The following is a 13,082-nucleotide window of genomic DNA, read 5'->3' on the forward strand; positions in this document are numbered from 1 at the left end:
GAGATTTGACTACTGATTTGATCTAATGTCCACCTTTGGGTACGATACGATAATGTCACCTATATGAAAAAAACAAAACAAAACAAACAAAGTAGAGTGTTATTTAGTTTCTTATGGCCTACTTTTACATTCTGTTATCCCGTGTTTCTTCCCAATTATAAGACAAGTTATTTCATAAATCAATTATGGTTGTGTTACAACCTATTTTGTACAAAAAAGTCACATTTTGGGACAATAATTTGAATCATTATAAAGATGGGTAGGTTGACACAAAAAAAGAAGATTGACACCACCTTCACACAAATTAGATTATGTAAAAGCAACTAGCAACGTCTTGGTGAGCATAATAACGTGTCAATTGTAAGGAAACTGATACTGATACGCCCCGTTTTGCAACAACTGGGTGCTTATCAACAATGGTAATTTATAAACCTTCAGGAAGACATCACGATATTCTAACATCATTTGCGTCAAATTAAGCACGCGGAAATTGGCCGATCACCAGAAACCAGAAACGTCGCCAGCTATTCGGCAGCGTATCGATTAAAGTTGAAATGTGCACAGAAAAAAAAAATGAATCAATGTTAATGGCTGCTGTTGCGCGCATTGCCGGTGTTCATTGCATGCTTATATCTTGCACGTCACTTTTGCTTTAATATTTCAGTGTCAAAATTTACATTCATTTGCCCATATTTCTGTCCACTTTCCCTGCGGTTATGTCAATTTCACAATCTTGAGCGTTGTTGAAAGACCAAAAATGACAAATCAACAACCAGGACCCCGATATAGAGGTCGCCGTAGCAAGTGACTGTACAGTGTATGTGTTATTGTTGAAAGGCTCAATGTTAACGTAATAAACATTGAACAGCTTTCACTGTCTTTTGTTTTAGTTTTAAATTTCGATTTAAGAAGGTCCTTCATGATTGCATTAGTGTATGTTAAAAGACAATTATTAGAATGTTGTAACGGGGAATGGATGTAAAGTATGCCTGAATGTTGCACAGTGTGCTTTGGTGTTTAACGCTCAGGGGTAAATACCTTTTCATTAATTTCTGGCGTCCAAGTCGAATGCATTGGGGCATCAAACAAACCCTGAATGAAAAAGAAAACAACAAGAACATTAACGAAAAAGAAAACAAGAAGAACAACAACAAAGAGATAATGTCATATTTTTAAATCGTTTTCTTTTTTCTGACGATGTTAAATTCCAGCGTACCCTTGTACGTCTTTTTTTTTACAAATTATATAATTTCCCTACCTCTTTGTAAACAAGGAATAAATAAGAAATAGAAAACACAAAGAAAAGGTAAGTGGTAGAAATGTTTTGATACTTATGTTGAAGGGATGGGATAGTTTTGAGTAAGATGGTGAGTCAGATTGGACCAGTCGGATCAGTTAGATTTTTGGGGGAGAATTTGAAACCACCTGTATGAAGTATGAAAGAGCACACAATTCTTAGAGGAATTCAAGGCTTATTTGTTAAAAATAGGTTTTGAAAAAGGTGATTAAAAAAAAGGCAAAGTAAAACAATGCGGTCGTAATAAAAGGTGGTTATCACCTTTTTATTAGGACCTCTCTGTTACTGTAAAATCTTATCTTAGTCATTTCAAAACCAATTTTCATCAAAAAAAAATGAATTCCTCTTATAATTGTATGCCCTTTCATATTTCATGAGAATTTTTTTTCATTATCTCACAATTAAGTTGGAAACCAGAAGCCCCATCTCAAAACAAAACTATGCCATCCCTTTTTAAACCATGAACATCGGAAGACATGTATGACTAACGGCTAATTTCTGATTGCTCCCACGAATATTATCTTCACTCTATTGAAGCCAAACGTAAATTCCACCCACAAACATAACCCTTACCTTAATCCTAATCATCACATCAAACTGTTTTAAACCAAGAACTCCATCACAATCCTATGACCCTAACCCTAAAATCCTTGGAGAAAATAAGACAGGAGCAATTGTCGCAGGAGCAGAAATGTCATGTTATATACAGAGCAAACTAGATGGAAAGTTTCCATTATGCATTCTCCTCTACGGTTACTCATCGTCGGATCTTGACGTGTGTAGACGAGCAAGAAGCTAACCTTGCCCAACTACCCGTAGGAATATCACGGTCTTGTACTGCGTGTGTGTAAAAGTGTGTGTGTGTATGTGTGTGTGTGTGTGTGTGTGTGTGTGTGTGTGTGTGTGTGTGTGTGTGTGTGTGTGTGTGTGTGTGTGTCTGTGTGTGTCTGTGTGTGTGTGTGTGTGTGTGTGTGTGTGTGTGTGTGTGTGTGTGTGTGTCTGAGCTTTTAGAGGTGCAATTCCGCAGCAGCTGAAAGCAACTGGTTTTGTTTTTGTCTTCTTGTGAAGGTATTTTACTCTTAGAGAAAGTGATATAACAGTCAGGATAAAGGTCTTGGTTGTGTGTTTTAAATAGCTTGTTTGTTTTCAGTTAAGCATGTGATTTACGAGACTACGTTCGCATTGTTGTAGAACATGGTAATATGCTTCTACTCTTAGACCCTGATGAGTAGTCCTCACCGTTGACTGTATTCACACAGCATGGTTCAATTTCATGCAATCCGCTTTATACAGAAAACGTAAATACACTTCTTCGTAACAACTTTGTCTTTCCTTCATACAGACCTCAGATCCCCTCGCCATCAAACGATCTCGAGTATACAAAAATAGAAGCATTGATTAAGATTATTGGTCCTATCATCAAAGGGTGAGAGAGGGGGAATGGGGAGAAAATACAGTCAAAGCGATTCGCTGTACCTTGCGGTTTGGAATCATCTCCACGACCGAAAATCATATAATCATGGTTTAGCCGAAGCATCGTCTACCTTTTCATGGCGTAGGCCATTGACTAACTGTATTTGTGCCAAAATAGTATAAAATTGAGACCTTTTTTTACAAAAAAATGACTGTTATATCCTTCTCTCTCCATGGAAATAAAACAAGTTCTGCAACTGCACACCATCACCAATGATGGAAAAGTGTTTACAAAATATGCAGAGACATTAATGTGAAATCGTTGCAACCAGCCACACAGTTTCGCGAGTTCGTGGCTTTTGATATCAGAATTTACAAGACAAAAACTATCGGAGCAAGGGGAACAAACCCGATGAACCCATCAACTGACGTCATGATTTATTTCACTTTATGAGAAAGCATCGAGGTGGTCCATCAAACAATAATCCACGTTTCTATTGATCCGCATCAGCAAAATTAATTGTTTGGGGAGAAGAAGAGGAGCGCACAACATCATAGCTGGTAGTCGATGATGTTGATGACTTCGGCGTCGCAGAAAATATGATCTGTCAGGGAGATAGCTTGAGACACAGTAAAGACGTCGATTGCCTAAAGTGCTGAGGACTTACCTCTCATCATCAGCCTCGCCAGAGCAAGCGTTCGATGAGCAGAAAGAATGCTCCCAACTAAGAGAGTTATGACTCCTTATTATGTGTCAGCCAGCATGACTCCTACCTTAATTTAGCAGCACAATATAATTATGCATGCGATTGAATGTCTCTTTTTTCTTTAGTTTTGTTTTTATTTCGAACGTTCAGTTTTTGCCTTTTGTATTCCCTTATTTCATGTTTCTCATGTTGGTATGTAGGATAATACTGCAATCACTCTCTCTTGTGGAACGGGTCCTCTAATGCTAAAGCGAGTTCGTCTTCTTTTTGCTGCTGTTGCTACTGTTTCTATCTTTGCTCCCTGCCCCCTGCCTTAAAAGAAGTGGGGGTGATGTTCGTGTTTGTTTGATTTTTTTTCATAGTAACCCTCTGCGCGAACGTGGTATCATTTACCCTGGTGTCAAATGCTTGTAATCGGAGAGAAATGGGGAAAACCATTTTTGTAATGAATCCACGTGTCATGACTTACGAAACCCCCGTTTTTCCTCCGCTGCTCTGATATCGAGACGAAAATTGTTTTCGTTTTGGATGCCATGGCCCACGACGTAGCAAATTACTCGTGAGGTCGTGTGAGATTCCAGATGCTAGAAACGAAAGAAAAAAAAAGAAGGAAAATGAAGCCGAATTGAGGTCGGAAGATGTAATTGATATCATGGACGTGGTTGGAGCACGGATTCAATCCAAGTGGCTTTCCGAAATCCGAACGCGGTCAGGACCAGTTTTCAGCGAGTCCGCATTCTGGCCGAGATGTGGGTTACCAAGGCATGACTAACCTAATTCCTGACATCCAGATAGAGAAGTCTTTCCCCCTTTTCACAATTTTTATCTCTTACTTGAAGAATATTAATTTTCTTCCACAGATTCCCTTCGAAATGCATGAATGATGTGCAGCATTCATGTTGTCTCAGTGCAGCTCCGTAATTTCAATTTCACTTCTCGCTCGTCGATTATTTTTTTTTCAATAACTGATATAATAACTGATATAAGCTTTTCACTCAGTTTCTCCACCGTGACATATTTTTGTATATTCTGGTCACTCCTAACTGACCGCTCATCCATTCAATATCCTGGATGCTACCCAATTAACCCTTGACCAGAGACATAACTTTCGGTTACTACTTTTACATTTTGCTGATGTCCACGGTACATAAAGTACATTTCCTTTTTTTTCCATTTTCAACCCTCTCCCTTTAAGCGCATAGAGACACGACGGTAGAGATATGCGCTATACAAGCACTGTACTATTATTATTATCATCATTATCTTAAAGGGGTAACATGATGCACCTTCCACTTTATACGCAAGTGGATGACCCTAAAGTAGGTCGCTTCTGGGCGTTGACATCTTCTTGATAACCATGACGTCAATGAAATTCCTATATCTTCAGTTCAGTTCAGTATAGTTCAGTTCAATTTATTTTCATATTTCTCAAAGAATAACAGATTCTTTGCCACTGGTACAACAAAATAAGAATACAAATGTATTTAACTGTGTATTTGGATTGCGCATTACAAAATAAAGAACGTACTCAACACAAAATGTTAATGGTCATGTTACAGTACAAAGGGGCACATCTCAAGGAAGAAATAGAAAAAAAATAGAAAAAAATCTTGCAAAACTGTAGGTGCTAAAATTCACGGATGTGAAAATTTTGACATTGCGGAGAATTGATGTGAATGTTTTGACCAACTAAAATCATCATGATAATAAAGTTGATGTTGAAGAATGGACTTGTAAATAGACCACGTATTGCTTCGACCTTTCCGTTGATTAAGATTAATTCATTTAGTGATATAATAATGATAACAAAAAGTTCTACAGTGCAAGATTGACTATAATCCTCTCTGCACTTGTAGGAGATTGATGTATGCAATCGAAACATGCAACCGAAAGTAAAGCATAAATCCTCGTCATGTATATTCAAGAAGACAATATCAAACATTTAAAACGTTCGATAATACGAATAGTAATATTGACAAAATAAAGAACATAATTATATCATTATAGAGAGAGAGAGAGACAGACCGACAGGGAGAGAGACAGAGAGAGAGAGAGATTATATATATGTATATGGACAACGCGAGACATATGACTGAAAAGAAGTAATTCCTTGTATGGTCCAACAAAGGACAGATAATTTACGACGCAGTAACCTTAGTTTAAGACGGTTAAAGATTCTTTAAAGAAGGTTTTGTGTTTGTTTTGTTTTTTGGAGGCAGCGAAAGTAAAAAGGCAGTTATATCTCGTGTTTACCGACCTGCCCTTCGCTTCGAATGAGCATAAAGGTAATCTATTTATTCAAAACGAGACAAAATACAATCTCGCGGTCCAGGTACAATCTGGTAAATGAACTCAATTAATACTGGATATATGATTATAGAAAGGGAAACTGATTCATATCAGTTTGATATGCATCGAAGTGACTTTAATGAAGCCATCGGCTACAAAGCCTCGAGTCATTTTATTCGTTATTCTCCCTCCAAAATCAAATACAATTATGATAATACAATAATATTTTAAAAAGCTGCCCGTATGGGCACTAAAATTGCATTTTTTTTTTCCTGCAGGGACGGCGATCGATACCGTTAAAATCAAAGAAGCAAACATCATTGCATTGTTATGTACTCGTAAACGAGCAAGAGGGATCAGATGTATTCTGTAGGCTTGCAGAAAATATACAACTCCAATCTATTCGGCATGGTGTAATGTGCATGATATCGACACTTCGCAGACTGGAGAATTATTAAAACAAAAGAGAGAGAGAGAGCACGTCGGAACTCGTGTTTTCTAGCTGTTTCCTCCTCAAAACGGGCACACGTTTACAAAATGGGTCATCCGGAGGCATTTCAAAGTCTGCAGAGAATGAGGTTTGCATGCCGATGGCTGAAATGTACAATTATTATTATCATTTTCTTGTTAGTAAGTAATTATTCAGGAATTCGGGGTGATCAAGTTTCCCCCGTGAAACAGCAGCTGGTGGCTTACTTGCATCTCTCCTGGGTGCACCTGTAATAATTATTTGCGCATAACTGCATGTACAGTTACTGTCAGGCGATACACATAAAAAGACAGATGTCATTATTCCCAAGTTTTGTTGTTATTGTTTTTGTTATGCTGTGCTGTTCTGTGGCGGAAAGAATTAAGGGTGGGGTTGCGATGCGCGTATGAGCTCAAACAAAGAGAATGATTTGTGTGTTTTTTTTCATATTAATGCAATAGTGTTGTACTCGTTTCACTGCTGTAAGCGATTTTTTAGGATGTCTTGCCGTTCTGTCTACTAATTGTAGTTTGTAATTGCAATCTATCATTCCTGAATTGCGTTGTAAAAGTGAAAACGATCCTTGTGGCTAACAAGACTATCAGTTATTGTTCTTGTGTTTGTGTGTGTCTTTTTTCCCAAGTAGCTGCCATTTGCAAAATTCATCAGAAATGCTGGTATGTCTCTAAATGACATTGTATTGATAGTCAACAGCTTTGCTGTCTCAGGGATTCTTTTCCGAGTGCAGTTTGCCCGTAGAGCCATGCTCCTCTAGAATACAACGGTGTGAAATGGAAGCCGCACATATAGTGACACTGACTGTAAAGATGAAATGTCAATCATTGCTTTAAAATGACCCCCCCCAAAAAAAAAAAAAAAAATCATTAAGGCTTTAGTTCACCTGTTCGGTATTACCAAGGTTAATGGCACACACGTTACTCTGCATACGAGGACTTCTAATGATACAGCACCAGGGCGAGTGCGAGTATAATTATTATGTGACCATGCATCACAAAACCAACAAAAAGTCGACAGACATGGACTTTTAGCTATGAGCATATTCTGAAAGAGCAGACCTTAAACTTTAAAATGATGTATAACTCAAATCAAATGGACTCTCCTAACCTATTTGAATATTGGAAAGAAAGCATACACTCTGAAAGAGCAGACCTTAAACTTTAAAATGATGTATAACTCAAATCAAATGGACTCTCCTAACCTATTTGAATATTGGAAAGAAAGCATACACTCGGGGAAAGTGTGTACTGAGAAAAGAGGCTCTGAAGCACAGGGTCTATTCAAACGCTTAATCTTTACCAAGCCGCACTAGCTGTACTATGAATAGGACAAAAAAAAATACAGGATGTAAACCATTGGAGTAACGATAATGAAGGGATTATCAGATTAAGTTGAAATTGAGCATTCTTTATGAAAACATTCTGTTCATGAGTAATGCCAACTTTAAAATAATGCAGTAACATCATCCTTTTGTGAAGTTATTTGAGTTGAAAGCGAAGAGAGTGTACAGGGTTTTGTAAGAAATGATAAGGGGACTCTAAAGACACAACCAATCACATTATTCTAAAAGAAAGCGTTAGAGATAAACTGCTAAATAAACAGACTTACCTGTTCCTTTTATGATCCAAAATTGTAGCATAATGTAGAAGAAGACTTGCTTTTTCAGAAAATATGAAAAAGTCAAGATTGGCTAGGTTGACCCATTTCACCTATTTTCAGTCCTCAAACAAAATCAGTGCGCGGTTTTTGTTTTTTTTCGTTTGTTTGTTTTTTGGTGGGTTTTGTGATGCACGGTCACATAAAGAAACGAGAGAATAATGAGAACAGGGCGTAGGTTGAAAATAAGACACACGCACACATACACACACACACACACACACACACACACACACACACACACACACACACACACACACACACACACACATAACACAGAGAGACAGACAAAGGCAGAGAAACGGGGAAGGGGGTGTTGATGATGACGAAACTAAACTCGACGTGCGGCATGTAAGACAGTATTGTGCATGATATGACCCGTCAGCTGACCTGTTGTTGGCACCGTGCACTCCCCAATCGATAGTCATTCATCCGCCAGTAAATTACGGATCGGGTGTTTCAATCACACCACGCTGCGAATGGCTGCTCCCCGGGCTATCACTGCTTCTTCCAATTTCTATCTCTCCATCTTCTCTCCCTCCCCCTTCTTTCTTTCTTTCCTTCTCAACCTCCGAATGTTTCTCCCTCTTAAATGTGTCTTTGTAGAGATATAACATGATATAATAAATATAATAATAATATACATTATGTGTGTGGTGTGTATGTCTATAGGCCTACGTATATGATAACATAGAAATAATTCATTCATCTATCTATTACTTTTTACCCAACCTTCTTGCCTGTCTTATTTGTCAAAAAGTCGAGATATTATATCTTTTTAGACAAAAAAACAGAAAGTCATTCATTTTCTTCCTCATCATCTCCTTTTCCTTCTCCTTCTTCCTGTTTACTTTTTTTCTCCTCAATCTTCTCCTCTACCTCCATCAATCACTGTCTCTGTGTTTCTATCTGTCTATCTATCTATCTGTCTATCTATGTCTATCTATTTGTCTATAATAGCGGTATTTGTCTACGTTATATCAATTTCCTCTCTATATCCTGCTCACCCTTAACTTTTTTCGTTCTCGTGTTTCCCTTCTCACGTTTTTTAACCTACATGTATGTATCCCAACTCACTTATCTCCAATTGCTTGCCCATTCCCTTCCATTATTCTCCTTTAAAAAAAAACCCAAAAAACGTCGAGTTCCGCCCTTAGGGGATCTTAAGGAGTAAAACTGTGCCTGACTTTAGCGCGCAGCCTCGGTCACACTTCGTTGGAGTGGCCGCATCCCAAAACCCATCGAGTTGACTCGCGAATGAAAGCGGACACTGGTCCCTCGCCTTGGCCGCTCTTCCCTGCTATCATATCGAGCACACGACACTGTAGCTCCGTACCTTCATGGCGGAGACCCGCCTTCAGAGTGAGATCTGTAAATGTCCAAAACCTTGTCTTGCTTGAGATGTAACGATATCCTGACAGACCCCGGTCTTGACTTACATGCATACGAAAGGCTAAGACTTCCTCGCTTTAACGAAGAACTTACACGGGTCAGCCCCACTTTCGTGTAATCATGTCAAGGGAACAAGCTAAAATGTCTCTGGCGAATAAATCACTGTAAGGCATTTTTAGTGGCGTATCTGTGCCATTTTTCATTTTTGGTTTGAATAAAATGAGCACAAAACAAAGTTTATTTCATCAACCCTTATACAAAGTCTCACGAGTCTTTTCTCTACTTTTAATATGAAAAGAGCATCAAGAGAAAACAGCATTAACTTCGTTCCAAGGCGGAAGTTTGACACAGGAATACTAGTACGCCGAAGCCTAAGGGAAACTTGCTTTTGTTTTGTCTCGGCTTGTTTGTTCCAAGGTTGTTTTGGACAGTTTATATCTCTTTGCTTTCTGTTGTGTTGTTGCAGTTTTTTTTTTTTTTGGGGGGGGGGGGTGGCGTTGTTTATTTGTTGTTTGTTTTTGTTTGTTTGTTTGTTTGTTTGTTTGTTTGTTTGTTTTGTTTTTGTTGTTTTGTTTTTGTTGTTTTGTTTTGCGAGGGCAGAAACAAGCAGACCTGTAGAATTCTGGGCAGGTGAAATTGTCATCGTGGTGTGCCAGCAGAGAACGTGCATCGTGGTAATCTTTGGAAGACAAATGCAACGAGGACTGATATATTTCTGGATGCATTCAATCAAACCTCATGACTATTTTCCCTCAGAAGAACACTCAGTAGAGGAGGGAGCAGCAGGGGTGGGGAAGTTGCCCGCTACAGACTACGTACTGAGTACCAAACATTGTTAGAAGTAGAACAGGAATGTACTTTCGGTCTTACGACTGACCGACTTTGATCTGAAATAAACAAGCATGTTTCTTCTGAGGCAGCTGGGATTTTTTTCGCATCCAAAGTCGGTCAGTCGTGCGACCGAAAGTCGTAATTGTGTGCGGTGGTCTCTAGACAATCAAAGAATCCCATACTTTGATTAATTCACAAAACGTGCAATCGTAAGAATGATAGGGCTTAGGGAACAAGGGGAGTACCTTAAGCTAATCCCCATCCCCCGAAATACATTGCATAATAATGGCCTTGGTCAAGCTTATTATTCATCTCTCAGAGTCACAGAATCTTCCAGTAGCGATGACTTCCAACAAGACACCGTAGGGGGGGGGGGGATTAATGACTGGATGATACTTCGGCTACTAAAATTCTCCACCGAAATTAGCCTGTGTATAACTCATGCAGCACAACCTTTATGTCAAATGGTATAATGCTTAAAGCGTATATCTAACAATACGTAAGAAAAATTATGTCCACATAACGCACTAAAGAATTTGATGTTCAGGGATCCTTGTTATTCAGGAATTTCAAAACAACTGCAACAACAACAACAACAACAACAATATATCAGAATGTGATTAGCACGCAGATGGAGTCATTGTAATATGGCATATTCTATGTCATATTCCGAAATATTAGCAATGAAAATGTATAATTATTGTGATGATAAGATATCACGTAACATAGAAATAGTAATCTGAGGATATTTTCTGTCACGCATACCCTCAAACAAAATGTCATCTTACTCGGGCAGCAAAAAAAAAAAAAAAATAAGCAAAGACAGAGTTTGGAGAAAAGAAAATAGAACATTAATCCTGTAAGCATAATCTCTTTGACACTCGTCGTCTGGTGCTGTCTTTCTAGTACTAGTAATCAAGAACTGTCACCGTCTCAGGTGGTGACAGTGGAGAACCGGTGATTCTCTAAGGTCGCATGTTTAACACTCCACAAGTGTGATTCCATACACATTGATGATACCACATACAGAGAAACTGTTAATTGACCCGTGGTTATCGCCTAAAGTAAAACTATTATATCAGTTATTTACACTCACATACGTTATATATATATATATATATATATATATACATAATACATTCTTTACATGATAATGTTTTATCATTGTCCGAAATAGCAATGGTTATGCGAAATGTGAGACATTTTTACGCGCACACACATAAAAACTCAAACACACAATGTGTAAATGCAATTTTACTTCGAAATTTAGAGGGATTCTAAAAAGATAACAGTGGTCGGACATCGGTGTATGACGACAGATTGCAAATTCAAGAAAAAGAGTTTAAAAAAAGATAAACAAATAGTAGAAGATAGATCAAGAGAACTTAAGTAGAAGATGAAATGAGGAAGAACAAATTTCAATAAGTGAAATTACAAGAAATAGAGAGAAAGAAAGATGGAAAAACAAATTGACAGGAAAAGGAAAAAAAGTAGAGGAGCATGAAAGAAAGAAGGAACGTCAATAATTTCCACTAAACGTTTTTTTTTTTTGTTTTTTTTTTGCATCTGAAGTGAAATGACGCACCAAAGGAATCGGTATGCTCAGATACGATCTGTATATAATATTATCAACGGCGCACCGCCCGTACGCACACGCAGACTCAACGTATGATTTACACCAGATTCCGTTGGTGTAACCATCATCTCCTTCTCACAGATCAAAGAAGATAAGGCGAGACAGCATTCCAGTGGAGTGAAATTGAACATTTCTCCTTCTTCTTTTTTTTTCATTAGGCAGTTTCTGCCCAGACTGAGTGACCAGTACTGAAGGATTAATTTTTCGCAGAGTCCCCAGTGAACTTCGTCATGTTAACTTGCGCTATAGAAGTTCTGTTTTCGTCATCTCGGGTTTTTTTTTCCCCGATGTTTATACTTGAGGCTCTCCTGTCTAGCCAATAACTTCTGGGTTATCGAGATGTAAGGGGAATCAATTGCAGCCCGACGAATGATGTTCGCTTTTTAGTTGTTGTTTGTTTTACTCGGTATTTTGAACTTTTTCATGAGGTCAATTGCATTAATCCTGGCTGAATTTGTATTAAACGAAGTGATTTGTGTTTTTCTCTCAATCTTTTTTTTTCTTACCTGTTTAGTACCAAAACATAATCTACACTGAGTCAAAGTGTATAGCTTAGATGTTATGTTTTCTCAAGTTGAGATCCGCTTTCAGAAAGGGCAGAACGTCTGAATCAGTGTTAGATCTATTGGTCAGAGTTGTTTCATGTCCAATAAATCACACAATCTCCAGGTAATGAAAGCGATCACGTTCGGCAATCCAGGGAGATTGGAGGGACATGAGTTAAATTGAAACAAGTTCCTTTGCTCATGAACGCTGAACTTCACCCAATTCAAACACGTCTCCTCCTATGTGTTCCTCCCCTTCAGCCCACATGAAAACCGTACAATTACATAGATTTAAAAGTGGTATCGATGTTTACAAATATCAGGATGATAATTACCAGTTTAATGGTTTGATATTTCCTACTCGGCATCTCATGACATCCGCCAAAAACAAACAAACAAACAAACAAACAAATAAACAAACAAATCGTCAGATCTTAACTGAGCTATTATTGTTCATGGCAAGTCTTTCTCTTTCCCCTCCCCTTCTCTAAACCTTAATTTTCTCCTTCTCTTCCATCCCCCTCCCTCTCTCTCTCTCTCTCTCTCTCTCTCTCTCTCCATCTCTATCCCTCTATACTTGATTGTGTCCTGGCCTATTTGTTTTTATCTTTTCCATGTAAACCAACTTGTCCACTCTCGCCTCTTCATGTTTTGTTTTGCTTTCAATATTGTCATCTCCTATTTTTGTTCTACCTACGTGCATTTTCACATCGAAATGGCTGTGTTCAACGTGTCCACATGCTTGATATGCTTATTTCGTGTCCTGTCTTACTTGTTTTTTGGGTGTTTTTTTTTTCTTTTCTTTTAAGCATCCGTCGATCCGTCTGAT

At 38.2% G+C, this 13,082-nt stretch overlaps 1 pseudogene; it reads left to right on the top strand.

Moving 5' to 3' along the window:
- LOC139739787 (neuronal acetylcholine receptor subunit alpha-10-like) overlaps positions 1–13,082 on the top strand; it is a 129,857-nt pseudogene that overhangs the window by 62,110 nt on the left and 54,665 nt on the right.

The sequence above is a fragment of the Diadema antillarum genome, unplaced genomic scaffold (genome assembly GCF_040938485.1).
Source record: "Diadema antillarum isolate AM-2024a unplaced genomic scaffold, OU_Dant_1.0 seq00000819_RagTag, whole genome shotgun sequence".
Classification (NCBI taxonomy): Eukaryota; Metazoa; Echinodermata; class Echinoidea; order Diadematoida; family Diadematidae; genus Diadema; species Diadema antillarum.